Raw genomic sequence first — 20109 nt, 5'->3', positions numbered from 1 at the left:
TTCAATTCTATACGAGTAAAACCGCTACGTATAAATCTATTTCAATTCTATACGAGTAAAACCGCTACGTATAAATCTATTTCAATTCTATACGAGTAAAACCGCTACGTATAAATCTATTTCAACTCTATACGAGTAAATAGGATAGGTGTAGTGGTCTACTTAATATACAAGTAATATACCTACTAGATTCTTATACTTAGAGTATAAGTCTTTGGGGAACTTATACTTAACATTCATACTTGTATATCGACAAAGTATAATGCTTCTAAAGTTGTGCTACCATGAGTCTGTGGCTACGACTGTATGAATTAGTTTTATACCTCTTGTTATTATTACAAGGATCACACCTTGCGGTAGTACAAGGATCACACCTTGCGGTAGTACAAGGATCACACCTTGCGGTAGTACAAGGATCAAACCTTGCGGTAGTACAAGGATCACATCTTGCGGTAGTACAAGGAATACATCTTGAGGTAGTACAAGGATTTCACCTTGCGGTAGTACAAGGATTACACATTACGGTAGTACAAGGACCACACCTTGCGGTAGTACAACAGCTATAATTAGAATTTAAACCAGGTTTTATCTTGACATAAAACCAATAACAACAACATATAACATACCTGGTTTTATCTTGACATAAAACCAACAATAACAACATACTTATCAATTAACATATAGAACTTCCGAGTATTACTCTGGAACTATATTGCACACAACACATATATATAGAATCCTAAGTATAACTCAAGATCTACATCCGTATACTACTATAACAATAACATACTAACAACTTTACGATAGTTGTATAATTTCTTATACGAAATAACTATATCCCGGTTATTATAACTATCTACGTTGATAATAATATACTATCATATAGACATAATAATAACGTATATATAATATTTAGCATGCGTTTTCCCCCGAAAATATTAGAAAGTGGGGCCGTGAAACTCACCTTAATGGCGTGATTTTATGTAGTCTAAGCAGAAACGGTCAGCGTACGAGGTCGTCGGGGCTCGGGATGCAAGAGGGCTTCAGCAAAGGAGAGAGGAGAAAGAAGTTCAGGTGTAAGAATGGCTGGGGTCAATCTTGCTATTTATAGTAAGATTTTTGGCCCTCACGACATGAAAAACTCATTGTTCACGTCGTGAGTTTGGATCTTATCTCTTCGTAGACTTGTCATCCGTCTTCTAGCTTCCGAAGGTGGCAAAATGAGCCCTCACGACGTGAAAAACTCCTTGTTCACGTCGTGAGTTTGGATCTTATCCCCTCGCAGCCTCGTCACACCTTCTAGATCCGAAATATGGCGGTTTGACTCCTCACGTCGTGAGTTTTTATGCTCACGCCGTGAGTTCAGCCAAATTAGGGTTTCTGACAGCGACATCTTCGGAAGGCCATAACTTTTGCATACGAACTCTGTTTTTGGCGTTCTTTATATGCACGCGTAGGTAATTCCGAGTACTACAACTCTCTTTTAGAATTAAATAGCTAATTCTAAGTCTATTTTAAATTCCTCTTATTATAGAGATTTATAGTGTTCGGTTTATTATAACTTCTTCATGCGAAGTCAGATTCAGACGTTCTCTACATTTTTGGAATCGTATGGACGTATACTTTTAGTTGTATCATAAAATATGTATGAAAGTTCATATTTATATTAGAATTATCATGAAATACATAGTGAGTTTACTACATTACTAGTTTTAACAAGATCACATTACATGATTCGTATAATCACATGTGATTGTTATTGACCTATTTTTGACGGGTGTTACACAGATATTTTCAAACTCGGACCGGTAACAAGTCCAATTCATCCTATGGACCGCTGACCAAGCACAATGTCAGATCCAATGACAAAAAATCCTTTTGCAAATGTCAGTGTAGTTGTCAAAAAGATTCATCCTATATCAAATCTAGTCAGAGTCAGAAACGTAGTGCTTTTTCAAAAACTCACAACACTCCAAATTTGCACAAACACCCATGAATAGGAATAAAAGTTGACAAGAGACCCGTCCCTGCAACCTCGGTCCATGCTGTTGGATTAGGTGTCTAAGCCCATAACTATTATTGGTATGTATTCGACCCGAGAGTAGCATGATCCATTTGGGTTGCATATCATCAGGACAATTTGTTAGGATGGACTTTTGAGAGAAGGTTATTTATGGTTTATTAATATATTATAAGTAATAATATATTAATATGAAATCATATGTTTTAATTAGTAGTGATCAAGAATTAATTTGGAATTAATTTAGTGGTCGAAAGAGACTAATTAAATCTATGGGGACTAATTATGATAATTAGTTATATTTATATGTGTTGGGATTATGATCCATGTTGGACCAACTTTTTGTATGGATACATAAAGAGTTGGGCCACATGAACCATGGATCATAAAACCCATGGGTATGGATTTGGGTTATATCCATGACCCTAGAAATCCCACATATAAATAGATACTTCATTTCCCAAAATCGCCACTTGTATCTTTTTAGAGTTCATGGTGTCTTTTGTGTGCATGGAATTCTCTCTCAAGTTCATCCTTTGTCCATGGTGTGTTGTGATTCCATTTGAGGCTTCCACACTATTGGGGCTAAGCTCTTTAAGGCCAAATACACCAAGAATTCAAGCTCCATCAAAAGGTATGTCATGCTAACTAGTATATTATAATTTTATGTTAAATGCATGCTAGTTGTAAGATTAATACCTTGGAAACCATTTGCATGTATAATTAGTGAAAACATAGATCCAAGGTATTTAAGGTTGTATGTGCACCATAGGATGTTGTAGTATACCAAAACCCAACAGTGGTATCAGAGCCATGAGTTGTTTTCAATTATACTTGATGCAAGTTGCTGAAAAAAAAAACTGAAAAAAATCGAATTTTTTTGCTGTCGGGACAGCAGACTCGACGAGTCCAGTGATGGACTCGACGAGTCCATGAACAAATTCATCCAACTCGTCGAGTTGGTTCATGCACTCGACGAGTTGGACCCCCTGACAGCTTATCTTCGAGTTTTTTTTGGCCTGTTTTGGATTAGAATCATTACCGCAAAATGTTTTTGTTCATAAAATTTGTTTTTTGATACTATGGTAATGTTTATTCTCATCCAAATAAAGGATAATAATCAAAGTTTCAAGTTTTATACATGTTTATATGATGCTTGAAAAATGTTGATTATGAATGTTCATGTTTATGAGTTTGTTTAGATTAATAGGAAATATTATGAGATAGTTGTTTTCAATCCAAATTAATCTTGAAGTTGTTCATAATATGTGTTTTTGTAACTTGTCCTCAAGTTACATGAAAAGTCACATTTATGAATTTTAAAACCCATAAAAATTCCATAAGTTATGAAAAAATGAAGAGTCACATTTTTAATGCTTTTAAAGTCTTCCATAACTTGTCTACAAGTTATGGAACTTGAAGGGTTTTTTTTCCATTAAACCACTTTAAAATTCATAAGTTATGGAAACCATAAGTTTTTTGAATTGTTCAAAACTTGTCCTCAAGTTTTGGAATTTGTAAAGTCAAACCCCATATACACTTTAATTCCAAACCCAAGAATTTTAAAAGTTAAAGTTCAAACTTTATGGACTTCATTAAATTAATTAAAGTGTCTAATTAAAAGAGTTAATAATTCCATAAAGACATGGTTTAAGTTTAATTAAATTAAGAGTATAGTTTAATTAATAGATTAAACCACCAAGTATTTTAAATGTTTAAAATACACCCCTATACTATTATAATATTAATAGTTAATACTTATATATATATATATATATATATATATATATATATATATATATATATATATATATATATATATGTATAAGAACAAAGTCAGTCTTACCGTTAGTAGGCCTCATTCACGAAGCCGGTCTATAAGGGGGTATAAGGTTACTGCCTATAAAATGGCAGTTTAATGGGTGTCCACTCTCACCCACCGCTTCCTTGACCGGTGGAGGGTCGTTAGCCGAACGGGTAGGACAAGGACTATAATTATCCCTTCATTAAAAGTATTAATGATAAATACTAAGTAACTAAACCTTTTATAAATACCCAATCTTAGTTACTTAGGAAAAAGTGAATAAGGTGCTAATCCATGAAATTACACTTTGCACTTTGTTTAAGTCGGTTAGTGGAGCGTGTGTGGTTAACCGGCACACTAACTCGTATTTAACAAGGTAGGCAAAGGGTAACCTAATGTTTATCATAGTATCGATGGAGCATGTGTGGTTAACCGGCACATCGATTAAGGAGTAAACACTTAAGGGTACCAAGTAATTTGCATGGTTACTTCACACCTTGGTTTGTGATCCTCGGCATCCCAGTCACAAAACATGAAGGGCACACTCGAGATTGAAACATGCCATTTAACAGTTCAATGAATCTCAAAGATCTAGGAGTTTCAAAAACCAATTAAAACCTAATAATATATATTTCGTTTTCATGGTGGAAATTGGTGAATCGTCATTCGCCTACCTTCAAATATTTTATAGCTTGGATTACGGCATCCCTCTTCCAAGTTATAAAAGTATTGTGTTGGGTCCTATTTCATATTGGGTGTTATATTAAGGACTTTAAATCAGCTATCTTGAGTATCTCCCAAAAGATGTCTGGTTTAGACATTTATGATCTTCCCAAATCTCTTGAAACAAGCTTTCCTAAATGAAGATGATGTCCCATGGAAATCATACTTCTTTCACCTCCTCCAATTATTCTCCCTAACCCACAAGTTCCTGAAAAGTTTAAGGTCACTCAAGCCCTATTGGCAAGCAAAGGTCTATGTGTGATCACATCTTGGAGATGTAGTCACATATTGACAAGCCAGGAGAGTTGGGTGTCAAAGTCTTGAGAAAGTTGGTGGCTCAACTACTTTCTAAGTCACATAGAGAGTTCTTTTGGAACACCTATGAAACAGACTATGACAAGACCCTTAATGATCTTATCTATTTGCTAAGATCAACTTCCTAAAAACTTTATGGACATTGACAATGATGACACTAGGAATCCAAAAAAGCATTCTCTTCCCAATGGAAATGGATCGACCATAGTCAACTCGGTTGACCAAATGGTAAAGAGAAAAGCTAAGTCTGAGATAGTCCCATTACCAAAGGGTCCATATGTTTATATTGCCAAAGAAAGGGGCATTGGTTGCGAAGCTGCCAAATTTACCTAAGGATGTTAAAGTCAATAAGTTTGACTCTACTTCAGGTAAAGTCCACTATCTAACTCTGCTAAGTTTCTATTCTGAGATTCTTGATACATGATGTGACTGGGTCACATGTTGATGTTTTAAGAATCAAAGAAAAGTGAAGAAACTTAAAGAAAGAATATGTTGAATCTGATCGCGTAGATGGATTTCTATCGCATAGTTTGAAGATCGGATTCTTGAGCTACTTCTTAGGAGTTGTGATATTTTGCTTAGGAATAGATAACAACAAGTTTTCATATGGATTGTAAGGATAAGTTTTTCCGCAAAGTTTTAAAATAAAAGGTAAATCTTTTGATTTTATTTATTTTAAAATATCCTTACAATGGCATTTGTGAAAATCTGTGTTGCTTATAAGATTCCATTAAGAGCAAGAGTGGAAATATGAATTTGATTCTTTCATTTGTGGTAGTGTCTAAATTTACCAAATAAGGAAAGATTCTCATCACCCAAGTTTCAGTTGGATAGAAACTTGGAATCATGCAAGTTGTATAGCATGATGAATGAGAACTTTCGAGCATTGGAAAAATTAAGACTAACTACTTGTTCACATGGGTGTGTGAGTCAAGTGAAGGACTAAGGGATCGGGTACACATTCTTGTGCACTGGTCAGAGTCCACCACAAAAGATCGATAAGACTATTCGTCATAATTTACTATAGCTCAGTAAATATGGTTATACTTACAAGCTGAAGTGTAATTCTGAGACAATGGAAAAGGTTCCAATGTATGGCAGAGCGAATAAGAAGAATCAATTTAGGCAGAAAGATAAAAGTTTCTCAAATCTGAAAAGATGGGAGAGTACTTTAGTATCATGTTTTAAGACCATCTTAATGATTTTGAGACCTTATCACAATTCATCCTCTAAGTGCATTCTGATAGTTAAGAAGAGGAGTTATGAATTATTGAAGTGGTTAAATCAAGAAGATGATTCATACTTCGTTCCAAAAATAATTCTTAGAGTTATACTCTAAGATTGTAACTTGAGTGACATGTCTTAAAGAAGGTTTAAAACACTTATCAAATGTAAGAGTAAAAGTTTTCTACTCTTGTACATTTGAAATTGGTAAGTTGTGATGTTTTGGATAAAACAAAGACCAACTAAGGCCAATTGTGTGAAGTGTTTGTCTTGATTAGAATCCACACTATCTCTTGAATATCTGACAAGAAAGTCTTATATGTCAAGAGGACAGTGGGAGTCTTAAAGGTCTTGAAAGTCTCAAGAACTAATCAAGAATAAAACCTAAAGTTCTTCACTAGCACACGACTTGAGGTTTATAACCTATCGTGTTGACATATTCTGTGCCCATTCCAGTTAAAGTTGGCTTTGCATATGAGTTCTTAGAGTTCTCAATTGGTTGCACAACAACTTGGAAGCAATGACAGGCCCTTGAGCTGCCAGGTGGCAAGAAATTAAGATTGAGTTCAGTCCATATGAGTTTGGATTTGTCATTATCCTTGTCATGTGACTATGGTTTTGACAATTCACATGGATAAGAACACATACACCATTAAATCTAAGGGTCATAAGGTTTCTCTCCGATTCATGAAAATGATGGTGAGGAAACACTTCCACCAAGTAGATTTGAAGTAGATAGCAATTGTGATATTTGCATTCTCAAAGTCGTTAGTGGAGCTGTGTGGTTAACCGGCACACTAACATGGACTTGTGAGAAGTGGCAAAGGTCTAAACAATTGAGACTATGATTACGGCATCCCTTTTCATAGTTCTGAAATTGTTTAGACACACCTGTGAGCTATCTAAGATAAGGTGTATGATATTGATAAAGTTTTATCAAAGCAATCTAGTATCAGAAATCTGAACTTTGGTAAGAAAGTCAATAAAGTATTGTTTTTTCTAGAAGTTCAACTGATTTCTGAGTACATGTCAAAGCTAGTGGGAGCATAAGTGTTATGCTAATAATCATCATGTTAGTGGGAGCATGATAATTATGATAAAGGTTGTAAGTTAGCAATGTTAATTATAGAAAACAAAAGGTTTCAATTGGGAAAAAGTTGTTTTGCTATAATTAAGGGAGAGGAAATTATTCTTCATCTCAAATCTAAAAGCTTAGATTGAGGTTTTAATCGTATTTAGTCAAGTATATATATGAATGTTATGTTGGAATGGCTCAACATAAGAAAATTCTAATATAGGGTCCATTATTTGCGTTCTAAAATTCGATTATGATTACGACATCCCTTTTCATAATCTGAATTTTGAGAACTTGGCAAATTGAAATGGAAATATTATAGCAAAAGACTGGTTTAGTCTTTTTGTGATACATCATGAATCGTGTCCCATATGCTTCGGATATAGGATCGATTGCATGTGTTATATTCATCCTTTCTAAAATTTTCCAAATGCCTGGGGCATTAAGAAGGGAAAAGGTCTAGAATTGGATATGACTAAAAGGATTAAACAATTGCCAAGGACAATCTAAGGTTTACCAAAGATTGGTTGCTCAAGGACAGTTGGAAGTATAATGATAATTCTGGAAGGACCATATTGACATAATCTGTAAGGAGGAAACTCTTGTTCAGAAGTGATAGTTAAAATGGAATATGGAAATGTTTCAAAGTTAGAAATTATTCAATCTGTGTAAGATTAGGAAACTTAATGCAAGAAGGATGTTTCCAAGGAGTTGATCTCCTTTGGAATACTCTGTAATGTTTGTTGTCAAGTCTATCTGACTTTGTGCATAATCATTACAAGAGGATCAATGCATATAAGTTTAGAATCTAACAGATTTCAGTAAATGGCATGAATTTGGAATTCTTGCATTTACAGTAAGGATTTGGGACTATGAAAAGAGGATCATTGGAGTTATGTTGAATTGATCTATTTCACAAAGTAAAGATCATAGACAAACATAGTATGCATACTTGGTGTATGGCATGACTAGTGTTTAGAAAACATAGTGTACATGCTTGGAGCATGGGACAACTATTGTTTTAAATTCAAGAATAAAGTTGATAGTTGAAACAGTATACAATGAACAATGTGTAATCATATGGTGATAAATAAAAGGTGTTTTATTTATGTTCATAGGTTTTGATACCATATTCGATTCAATTATTCTTGTGTTTCATTTTGCATGTTTTGACTTCCACAATAAACTAGGTCATTGTTCTGGATGACTAAGTTATTCAAACCATCCACAGTCGGTCATATGTTGGAAGTAGATATGAATTAAGACTGTCATGGGTTGGCTTGTAGAGGTCTAAGATGTTGGACAAAGGGCTACAACACTCATGAGTGCTCATAAGTTCTGAGTATTGGATTCAACCCGCGCTCATTGGAATCACTTCATGGATTTTATCACGAGTGATCATGAGACGATAATATCTTATATTCTTCAAACCTAGAGATATGAGTTGTTACTATGAGTTGGATATACATTGATTGCACGAAAACGCATTGGTAACTTGATGTTATAAAACGTGCCTTTGTGTATGATTCAACAAGTAGTAGAACAAGCCATATGAGTCGAAGTTTATCCATTCCTTTTACCTTCGGGATAAAAGCGATATCTGTGGGCCCCTCGATGATTTGGTGATGACAAACGTAAGTGCTCGGCCGGGCCTGGACTGATTTGATTTGTTCAATTAGTCAGTCGTCATAAATCGGAAATCGGGAAACAACAAATGGACAGAGAGAATGATTATAATCCATGTCTCAGTCCATATGATATCTAGAATGGAGGAATATATGATCCCTTATCTAATGGACATGTCATTTGATTTGTTCAGAGTTTGACAGCGGCTTTAAGAGCTACGATTGCTAGTCGGGATCTTGGAGTCATACTTGAATAATAGTTTTAGACTTAGCCAAGTGGGAGACTGTTGGATTAGGTGTCTAAGCCCATAACTATTATTGGTATGTATTCGACCCGAGAGTAGCATGGTCCATTTGGGTTGCATATCATCAGGACAATTTGTTAGGATGGACTTTTGAGAGAAGGTTATTTATGGTTTATTAATATATTATAAGTAATAATATATTAATATGAAATCATATGTTTTAATTAGTAGTGATCAAGAATTAATTTGGAATTAATTTAGTGGTCGAAAGAGACTAATTAAATCTATGGGGACTAATTATGATAATTAGTTATATTTATATGTGTTGGGCTTATGATCCATGTTGGACCAAGTTTATGTATGGATACATAAAGAGTTGGGCCACATGAACCATGGATCATAAAACTCATGGGTATGGATTTGGGTTATATCCATGACCCTAGAAATCCCACATATAAATAGATACTTCATTGCCCAAAATCGCCACTTGTATCTTTTTAGAGTTCATGGTGTCTTTTGTGTGCATGGAATTCTCTCTCAAGTTCATCCTTTGTCCATGGTGTGTTGTGATTCCATTTGAGGCTTACACACTATTGGGGCTAAGCTCTTTAAGGCCAAATACACCAAGAATTCAAGCTCCATCAAAAGGTATGTCATGCTAACTAGTATATTATAATTTTATGTTAAATGCATGCTAGTTGTAAGATTAATACCTTGGAAACCATTTGCATGTATAATTAGTGAAAACATAGATCCAAGGTATTTAGGGTTGTATGTGCACCATAGGATGTTGTAGTATACCAAAACCCAACACATGCATCTTTCAAAAATTCACCAATTGCCCCAGGCTCCAAACTAGTTTGGATGCCTAAACTAACCGTGTAATTCTCAGGCTTTGTGCAAGGAGGAACAAGAAGAAGAATGGTTAATTGACAGTGCCTGCTCCTTGCACATGACCGGAAGGTTAGAATACCTTCGGGATTTCAGGCCAATATGCAATGGTGGAAATGTTACATTCGGTAACAATGCGAATGGAATCATCTAAGGTTACGGTGTTCTCACCACGAGGAACTTTTCTATTTAGAAGGTTGCTTATGTAGAAAGCCTTAAACACAATCTCATCAGTGTTGGCCAACTATGTAAAGCAGGACATCGAGTTGAATTTGATGATCAGTTTTGCTACGTAATGACAAGTGATAGGAACACATGCTTGATCAAATCCCGATCCGAAGGTACCATGTACCCCTTGGATGTCTCTCTGATCATTGGCAAACGCAGTTGTCCTTCCTATCCAGAGCTGTATCCGAAGTCAGCTGGCTATGGCACCGCAAGCTGGCTCGTCTCAACTTCAGGTACATCAACAACTTGGTCACAGGAGAACTAGTCAGAGGTCTCCCTATTCTCAAATTCAGCAACGATACTCTCTGTCCGGCTTGTGAATGTGGTAAACAGTCCAAAGCAAGTCACCCTCTGGTAATGGATTCTTCAATTTCTGAACCACTGGAGCTATTGCACATTGATCTCTGCGGTCCATCAACCGTAGTCAGTCTCCATCACAAGAAGCACATACTGGTTATCGTAGATGACTTTACACGCTTCACATGGGTCTTCTTCCTCAGACTCAAGTCAGAAACACCGCAGATTTTCATCAACTTCATCAAAGAGATCGAACTTCAGATCAAGCTTCCAGTTAGACGTATCCGCAGTGATAATGGAACCGAGTTCACTAATCATCTTCTCAACAGTTTCTTGGTGACCAAGGGCATCTCTCATAACTTCTCAGCACCCTACACACCGCAACAAAATGGAGTAGTAGAAAGAAGGAACCGCACACTCGTAGAAGCAGCCAGATCTATGCTCAACTTCGCACACCTTCCTCTCTACTTCTGGGCTGAAGCTGTAGCAACCGCATGCTTTTTTCAAAATCGAAGCATTGTGTGCAAACGTCTCAATAAAACACCATATGAGGGCCTTAACAACCGCAAGCCAAATGTTCGCTTCTTTCATATCTTTGGGTGTAGATGTTTCGTGATCAACAACCGCGATCAGCTTAACAAGTTTGCACCAAAGTCTGATGAAGGCATCTTCCTTGGTTATTCCACTAACAAGGTTGCTTATCGAGTGCTCATCAGACGTACAAGGCTGATCATTGAAAGCTTCGATGTGAAATTTGATGATTCTCACATCCGCAACGCACCTCCATCCACTGAAACCACCGCAATAATAGAAAGCGATATTCCTGCCTCTTCAGGTCCTTTAAATCTAGTTGAAGTCAATTATGACGATCTTTTCGATCCTGTTGAAACGGCAAAACTATCCGAAGTTCTTGTGTCACCCGCAGCTCAACAACAACACGCTGATGTTTCTGGACCATCTCTATCCGATCTATTGTGACTCTGAAAGTGCTATTGCTATTTCTCACAATCCAATTCAGCACTCCAAGACTAAGCATATTGAACTACGGTATCACTTCATCAAAGACCACATCTTGAAAGGTAACATTGAACTCATCTTTGTCCATTCTCATGAAGAGATTGCTGATGTGTTCACAAAAGCACTCGACTCCACAAAACTTAACACCTTCCTGCAAATGTTAGGAATGATGAATCCAGACCCGCAATTCTTTTTGAATTGTTAGATACCGCAGACCATTCTTGGTCTCCGTTGCGGTTCTAACTGAAAGTTACTTATGATAGATGGTTTTGGTACCGCAGTCTAGGTACCGCAACCATATATCACACTTATTTTTTCATGGGTCTTTATTGTTTGTTATTACTAATTTTTGTACAAGTGCTCTTCTCAGTTTCTTCTAATGAAGTCATAAATCTACCTATCCGCAATGACATTTGTTCATCTGCAATGACATCTGGTCATCCGCAATGACGTTTCCATCCGCGATCATTATTGATATTTCTCAACTGTTTCATCAACCCTTGAATCTTTTATGTGCTATTTAATGATCCTTCATTAAATAAAACATTAAATAAAAAAAACATTCTCTTTAAAAACTGTCTCATTCTCTTTCTGAATAAACCTTGTGTCAGACCTATTTTAGGTATTATGACAAAAAGAACGTTTTTCCATAACCTCATCCTTAATCTGTCTTTTCCTCTCCCCAGCACGTCCCATCCGTTACAACTTCCTTTCCCCTCACCCCACGATCACCTGACACATTGATAGATGTCCGACTTTTCATTAAATGCAAACCCTCCTTTAGTAAATCTCCCAAATCGTTTTTAAACCGTTTCATTATTTGTGGCTGAGATTTAATCCCCAATTCTAAGATTTCCTCCAAACCCCAAACGACGTTTTTACCTTATCCTTACCTTTTACCTAGGGTTAAAAAGTTTTCACCTCTTTATAAACCCATCTTCTTCCCCAAAATCACTTTACGCTTTCTGAACATCGAACCTTCTCTCTCAAACCCTTCAAGAACTCTATTTTCTACTCCTTCTCTCAAAGCTCCTACAATGGTGAAATCAGGTGCATCAAAGAAACAATCAAATCCCGATCCGAAGGTACCATGTACCCCTTGGATGTCTCTCTGATCATTGGCAGACCGCAGTTGTGCTTCCTATCCAGAGCTGTATCCGAAGTCAACTGGCTATGGCACCGCAAGCTGGCTCGTCTCAACTTCAGGTACATCAACAACTTGGTCACAGGAGAACTAGTCAGAGGTCTCCCTATTCTCAAATTCAGCAACGATACTCTCTGTCCGGCTTGTGAATGTGGTAAACAGTCCAAAGCAAGTCACCCTCTGGTAATGGATTCTTCAATTTCTGAACCACTGGAGCTATTGCACATTGATCTCTGCGGTCCATCAACCGTAGTCAGTATCCATCACAAGAAGTACATACTGGTTATTTTAGATGACTTTACACGCTTCACATGGGTCTTCTTCCTCAGACTCAAGTCAGAAACACCGCAGATTTTCATCAACTTCATCAAAGAGATCGAACTTCAGATCAAGCTTGCAGTTAGACGTATCCGCAGTGATAATGGAACCGAGTTCACTAATCATCTTCTCAACAGTTTCTTGGTGACCAAGGGCATCTCTCATAACTTCTCAGCTCCCTACACACCGCAACAAAATGGAGTAGTAGAAAGAAGGAACCGCACACTCGTAGAAGCAGCCAGATCTATGCTCAACTTCGCACACCTTCCTCTCTACTTCTGGGCTGAAGCTGTAGCAACCGCATGCTTTTTTCAAAATCGAAGCATTGTGTGCAAACGTCTCAATAAAACACCATATGAGGGCCTTAACAACCGCAAGCCAAATGTTCGCTTCTTTCATATCTTTGGGTGTAGATGTTTCGTGATCAACAACCGCAATCAGCTTAACAAGTTTGCACCAAATTCTGATGAAGGCATCTTCCTTGGTTATTCCACTAACAAGGTTGCTTATCGAGTGCTCATCAGACGTACAAGGCTGATCATTGAAAGCTTCAATGTGAAATTTGATGATTCTCACATCCGCAACGCACCTCCATCCACTGAAACCACCGCAATAATGGAAAGCGATATTCCAGCCTCTTCAGGTCCTTTAAATCTAGTTGAAGTCAATTATGACGATCTTTTCGATCCTGTTGAAACGGCGAAACTATCCGAAGTTCTTGTGTCACCCGCAGCTCAACAACAACACGCTGATGTTTCTGGACCATCTCTATCCGAAGTCGCTTCTCTCAATACTTCCACCTCTCCGGTTGAGGGGGAAAGCTCTACTCCGGATCTAACAACAACTGTCGAGGTTCCAGTACTTGATGCTGCTCAAGTTCCTATCCAGAGAGAATCATTACCATCAAACGTATCGTCAGATTCGGATGATGAACTCATAGAGAACATTGACACGAGAATCGATCCAAGGATTATCACTCTCCCATCTGCAGTCCAGGGGGAACCTTCTCAGGTTCCAGAGGAACGCCCATCCGCAATCCAGGGGGAACCTCTCCCAACTGCTCTAGAAAACTCCATTCTCGTTTCAACAAACCAAGATGACTCAGCAGGATGTTCTCAAGTCCAGGGGAACTGCCATCTCCAACCGCAGACTCTCCTGATATTCAAGATATTCCCTCTACCGCAGCTGCTGATCATCTGCAACCCCGTCTACACGTATGGACAAAGGACCACCCACCAGGTCAAATCATTGGCAACCCATCCGCAGGTATCCAGACTAGATCTTCCAAGGACCTATCTGATCACTGCCACTACGCAGCATTTATGTCCTCGGTAGAGCCCAGAACGATCAAAGAAGCATTGCTTGAACCTGACTGGATAGCTGCAATGCAAGAAGAGCTAGAAGAATTTCAAAGAAACAAAGTTTGGCAGCTCGTTCCGAAGCCACATGGTCACTCTATTGTTGGCACTAGATGGGTATTCAAAAACAAGCTGGATGAATCTGGTGCGGTAGTCAGAAACAAGGCAAGACTAGTTGCAAAGGGGTATAGTCAACTTGAAGGCATTGACTACGATGAAACGTATGCTCCGGTAGCACGCATGGAGGCTATCCGGATCTTCCTAGCATACGCAGCCCACAAGAACGTCAAGGTACACCAAATGGACGTTAAGAGTGCCTTTCTCAATGGGGAATTAAAAGAAGAGGTTTACCTTTAGCAACCTCCAGGTTTTGAAAATGTTGAATTCCCAGACCACTGCTACAAGCTTGAAAAATCAGTCTACGGTCTGAAGCAAGCCCCAAGAGCATGGTATGAGACTCTCTCTGAATTCCTTGTCTCATCCGGGTACAAGAGAGGAGTGATTGACCCCACGTTATTTAGAAAAGCAAATGATAACCACCTTATGCTTGTACAAATATATGTGGATGATATCATCTTCAGATCGACTGATCAAGGAATGGTGGATAAATTTGCTAAGCTCATGACCAACAAGTTCAAAATGAGCATGAATAGAGAGATTAACTTCTTTTTAGGACTTCAAGTGAAACAAATTCCGCAAGGGATATTCATTCATCAAGAGAAATACACCACTGAACTATTAAAGAAATATTCCATGGACAACTGTTCTTCTGCTAAGGTCCCCATGGCCTTCGGTTATAAGATCTCTGCTGATCCCTCAGGCGAATCTGTGGATCACAAGACTTATAGAGGTATCATTGGCTCTTTGATGTACCTCACCGCAAGCAGGCCAGACATTGTCTTTGCAACTGGTGTATGTGTAAGGTATCAGGCTGACCCAAAAGTGTCACATATGACTGCAGCCAAACAAATTCTGCGGTACCTGAAAGGAAGTAAATCTCTTCATCTATGGTACCCCGCAGGCAATGACTTCAGCCTGCAAGCTTTCACAGATGCGGATCACGCCGGATGCAGATTAGACCGCAAAAGTACCTCAGGTGGATGTAAATTTTTGGGTGGAAGACTCGTCAGCTGGTCCTCAAGGAAACAAAGTTGTGTTTCTCTGTCTACCGCAAAAGCTGAGTATGTGGCCGCAGCCAGCTGTTGCTCTCAAGTCCTTTGGATGAAAACTCAACTATTGGACTACGGGTATAGAATGCTGCGGATACCGATCTATTGTGACTCTGAAAGTGCTATTGCTATTTCTCACAATCCAATTAAGCACTCCAAGACTAAGCATATTGAACTACGGTATCACTTCATCAAAGACCACATCTTGAAAGGTAACATTGAACTCATCTTTGTCCATTCTCATGAAGAGATTGCTGATGTGTTCACAAAAGCACTCGACTCCACAAAACTTAACACCTTCCTGCAAATGTTAGGAATGATGAATCCAGACCCGCAATTCTTTTTGAATTGTTAGATACCGCAGACCATTCTTGGTCTCCGTTGCGGTTCTAACTGAAAGTTACTTATGATAGATGGTTTTGGTACCGCAGTCTAGGTACCTCAACCATATATCACACTTATTTTTTCATGGGTCTTTATTGTTTGTTATTACTAATTTTTGTACAAGTGCTCTTCTCAGTTTCTTCTACTGAAGTCATAAATCTACCTATCCACAATGACATTTGTTCATCCGCAATGACATCTGGTCATCCGCAATGACGTTTCCATCCGCGATCATTATTGATATTTCTCAACTGTTTCATCAACCCTTGAATCTTTTGTGTGCTATTTAATGATCCTTCATTAAATAAAACATTAAATAAAAAACATTCTCTTTAGAAACTGTCTCATTCTCTTTCTGAATAAACCTTGTGTCAGACCTATTTTAGGTATTATGACAAAAAGAACGTTTTTCCATAACCTCATCCTTAATCTGTCTTTTCCTCTCCCCAGCACGTCCCATCCGTTACAACTTCCTTTCCCCTCACCCCACGATCACCTGACACATTGATAGATGTCCGACTTTTCATTAAATGCAAACCCTCCTTTAGTAAATCTCCCAAATCTTTTTTAAACCGTTTCATTATTTGTGGCTGAGATTTAATCCCCAATTCTAAGATTTCCTCCAAACCCCAAACGACGTTTTTACCTTATCCTTACCTTTTACCTAGGGTTAAAAAGTTTTCACCTCTTTATAAACCCATCTTCTTCCCCAAAATCACTTTACGCTTTCTGAACATCGAACCTTCTCTCTCAAACCCTTCAAGAACTCTATTTTCTACTCCTTCTCTCAAAGCTCCTACAATGGTGAAATCAGGTGCATCAAAGAAACAATCCAAGGTTTCAGACTCAGTGAACCCTACCGGTTCAGACTCTCCAACGATTGCTTCAAGCAACTTTCGAGCAGTGTTTGAAGATCATTCTTCATACAATGCTCCAACCAAACTGATGATCAAGTTTCTCAAGAATCACCCTCTGTTTGGCCCTTTCGACGCTTTTACAGATGTTGTTCCAGTCTCGACCTTCTTCAAATGTGCATTCTCCGCTTATCGCCCAATCGAAAACCCTCAAGAAGTTCACCTCAACCTGATTAATGATTCTTTGGTCATCCTGTCCAAAGAAAAGTTTCTTTCTGCAATAAACCTTCTGGTTCATCCCTCCATCAAGATCTTCTCTCCTTCCATGGCGGACGTTACCTCTGCCCTTTACCAAATGGGGTATCAGAAACCAATTAGAGGAATTGGTGAATTCAAGAAAAATCAGTTGTCTGCGGTTTGGCAGTTTGTGTGCCATTTCATCATCTGCTGTCTATCCGGAAGAACCAGAGGCATAGACAACATGGGACTCAAGCTACTGGAGTTGGTGTGGAGCATATTCACAGGACACGATGTAAACTACGGGCAGATCCTATGGGACGACTTCCTTCAATATATTCCCAAAGAAAGTCCAAGGGAGAACCCAACCGAGCTCACTTTTGCAAGGTTCTGGTCACTCTGCATTTCAGACCTTCATGCGGACGCTGGAATCAACATGGGCAGTGACATCAACTTCTTTGTCACTAAGGATCTCAAAAGGTACAATCCCTCTTCTGATCAAACTGTTTTTGGACCTATCCGCAGACTCCCTACCCACATTCTTTCCACACTTGGTCTTGAGACTGCTGATGTCTCAGATCACATTGAGGCTACGGAAGGTATTGCCCCATACCTTCCTACCCCGCCTCTTCAACTCCCATTCGTAATTGTTAACCCTGAAGGTACCGCAGTCCCTTCTGCAACTACACTCTCCAATCTTTCTCGAAGAAGAAAGCAATTGGCAACCAAGAAGAAACAAAGAACCCCTAAGAAGGATGCTCCCAAACCAACCGCACCCACCAAGAAACGTAAAACTAAACCAACCGCACCTACACCTAGTAGTGATTCTGATGAGGATAGGCAACCAATTGCTATCCTTAAGAAAAGAAAAACGATTCCCCTGGCCAAATGCGTGACCGGACCGATACTGAAGCCTCTCAAAAGGCTCCGGTAGTCCTTGGGGTGGCCGCATACCCATTCAACACCACTATCATTTTCCAATCAGACTCAGAAAGTGAGTCTGATTCACGACATCGTGGAGACTCCCCCCAGTTCACTCCCAAGAGGATGACACTGGTGCTCGCCCTAAGGTCTCCAGGGCTTCCCGACTGCATTTCTTTTCACCTGAGGAGTTGCACTCCATCCTTTTGAACGTCACCCAAACACTTCAAACACCTTCCCAACCGTAGGGCACTTCTTCCGCCCATGCCAGAACTGAGCCGAGGCCAAACTTGACCACGGGTCAAGGAGACCGAGGAAGCTCAGGAAATCCTACTCTGCTTACATTCGCAGCAGGTGGTTTAGGCACGGTGAGCACAAATGTGCAAGGATCCGTGGACCTGAAGGACACTTCGGTGCGTTTCTAAGGTTTTGACGGAGGTGAATCCAATGACTCATGGTTACAGTACAATCCGGTAACTGAGTCAGAAATCAAGAAATATGCTGCTTTCAAAAGGGCATTCCAAGCCCGCAAGGAACAACAGATCAAGCAGCAGCAGCGAAAGGAGCAAGATATCCAATCAGTGGCACGGTATTGGGCAGACGCAATCAATAATGCCAATACCGTAGCCACCATCCAAAAGGTTCAGGACTGGATGACCGAGATGGCTGAAACAGTCCTTAAAGCTCAGGCAGCAGGTGAAGGTGCAGGTACCTCCAGAGCTCCAAATCCTATTCCAACTCCAACAGTCAATGAATCACAAGACGAAGGAACCGCAATCGAAGTCAGTTCTGCTCCCACCTTCGGTCTTGATGATGAAGACATTCAGGAGGTAAACAAGCCCAGTCCTTCTGATGATGACCTCATGATGTTCGTTGAGGAAGAGGAATCCAGTGGCTCTCAACATTCGACTTCTAAACCCAAAGAAAAGAAGAAAAAGAAGAAGAATGTTGTCACCAGGAAAGAATTTCTGAGCTTACAAGCTAAAGTCGATCAGATCTTAGCTGCGGTCAAACCAACTCAACCACAACCAGAAGACACCCCGGGACCGCAGTCCCTGATCGAACGTATAGAGCGTCTGGAAACAAGGGAACGCTTGGCTGCTGAGAGAATTTCTCTCAAAGTGGAAATGGGGATCCGGTCCCTTGACAACAACCGCAAAGCAGATCACAAAGATTTTATGGCTGCTGCGGAACGCCTCATCACTGAGGTGACTGCAATCAAAACGGATCTCCAAGCAGCCATTGTGGATCAAGCCACTCAGTCTCAGAAACTGATAGCTGAGACTCACACTGCGTATGAGTCCACTATCTCAGTTCTTCAAGCAACAATTAACAGACTGCAACGATCCCTGTCCTCCAACTTCCATGGTCCCGAGATCCTCCAGCTCACAAAGGAAATACACAGGCTACTCTTCAGCTCCTCCATTCCCAATAATAAACAGTTGGCCGAAGCCCTCAAAGCTCAATTTCAAGAGGTTTTTGCCAAGGTTGATGGCCTTAAGAAATGGCTTGAGGAATCACCCGCATTGAATTCCTCAAGAGGGGGAAGTAAAGACGAAGTCCATCAAAGTGAAGAAGAAGAAGTCCATCACTCTAATCACTCCATCTCACAACATCAGAGTCCCCCCATCATCACAGAAAAAATTCCTACACCGCAGCCCTCACCGCAACCGTCTCACCATACTCCACCCCATGACACTCCACCGCAAGAGAAGGTCACTCCTCAAAAGCCATAGAATCCCCCTCACTTCAAATATCTGGCTGAGCATATGTCCTCTCCGAGCTCAACTGACTCTCCTGCCACCACCCAAAGGAAGAAAGATTGGAAGGCAGCCAAACTTGCAGAGCTTATATGGAGAGAATGCGGTTTTGATACTATGATGGACGAATCCTTAATAAACTCTTGGATCAATCCTCACCGCAGACTGTTGGACGAAGATTACAGACCCCACCTCACCTATGCTGAACCCCCTACTGATGGCTACTGGGATGTCCCAATTTCCCCAAATGCCAAATACTTCACAGTATTTGAGCAATTCGACCGCAGCCTTCCTGATCACAAAAGACTGCCAATGGAATTTGAGAGACTTAGTCTTTTTCATGCTAAACATGCCTCTTCCATTGAAAATATATGGTCTAACGATAGACCATCCGCAGTCAAGAACTACAAAATCCGGAAGTTCATGAAGGCTGACTACATCCAGTATACCCTCACTAGAAGGGAGCACAACTACATCCGCACCCAAAACAAGTCAGAAAA

Source organism: Lactuca virosa, chromosome 1 (assembly GCF_052849685.1).
Source record: "Lactuca virosa cultivar CGN04683 chromosome 1, Lactuca_virosa_CGN04683_v6, whole genome shotgun sequence".
NCBI lineage: Eukaryota > Viridiplantae > Streptophyta > Magnoliopsida > Asterales > Asteraceae > Lactuca > Lactuca virosa.
Note: the sequence above shows the minus strand (reverse complement) of the source record.